Source organism: Acyrthosiphon pisum, unplaced genomic scaffold, assembly GCF_005508785.2.
Source record: "Acyrthosiphon pisum isolate AL4f unplaced genomic scaffold, pea_aphid_22Mar2018_4r6ur Scaffold_21695;HRSCAF=24617, whole genome shotgun sequence".
Taxonomy (NCBI): domain Eukaryota; kingdom Metazoa; phylum Arthropoda; class Insecta; order Hemiptera; family Aphididae; genus Acyrthosiphon; species Acyrthosiphon pisum.
In genome coordinates, this window is record NW_021771189.1 from 15,055 (window position 1) to 16,105 (window position 1,051).

The following is a 1,051-nucleotide window of genomic DNA, read 5'->3' on the forward strand; positions in this document are numbered from 1 at the left end:
CTCTCTGGATGCAATTACACTTAACGGTGTATTCGTAACTAATGTCAAACGTTTGGTTAAAATTTTGAAAGCAAAATCACTAGGATACTTAGGATTTTGTTTTTATATTATGCCTATATATGTACCAATAACTTTTAAACACAATTCAATATGTACAATTCTATAAACATGTGATGTTATTAGTATAATAATTTAAATATGATTTTGTTTGATTTATAACAATTTTTTTGTATTCAACCTGTAATTATTTTTTGGTAAATTATATTATATATATATATATATTCATAATAACTAATATCAATTACAATTATGAAAAAAAAAAAACTAGGATACTTAGGATTCTGTTTTTATATTATGTCTATATATATATACCAATAACTTTTAAACACAATTCTATAAATATGTGATGTTATTAGTATAATAAATTAAATATGATTTTGTTTGATTTATAACAATTAATTTGTATTCAATCTGTATTTATTTTTCGGTAAATTATATTATATTACTAACTAATGACAAACGTTTGGTTAAAATTTTTAAAGAAAAATCACTAGGATACTTAGGATTTTGTTTTTATATTATGCCTATATATGTACCAATAACTTTTAAACACAATTCAATATGTATGATTTTATAAACATGTGATGTTATTAGTATAATAATTTAAATATGATTTTGTTTGATTTATAACAATTTATTTGTATTCAATCTGTAATTATTTTTTGGTAAATTATATTATATTATATTACTAACTAAAGTCAAACGTTTGGTTAAAATTAAAAAAAAAAAATATATATTTTTATATCAAATTATATTTCATTTGTAATAATGTTTTGTCTATTATGTTATGTTTGCTTTTATGAACGACTTCAAAACGCAGTTTCATGTTTAATAAATTTGTACTGTTTGAACAACTCATTAGTTCTTTTTACCCATACCACTACTAAGATATCAGTAATATTTTTATGTGACAGATTGTATTTGTCTTACACTGTTATGACCATAGACGCAGTTGATAGCATCAAATTTTTATTGACTATATTATTATGTC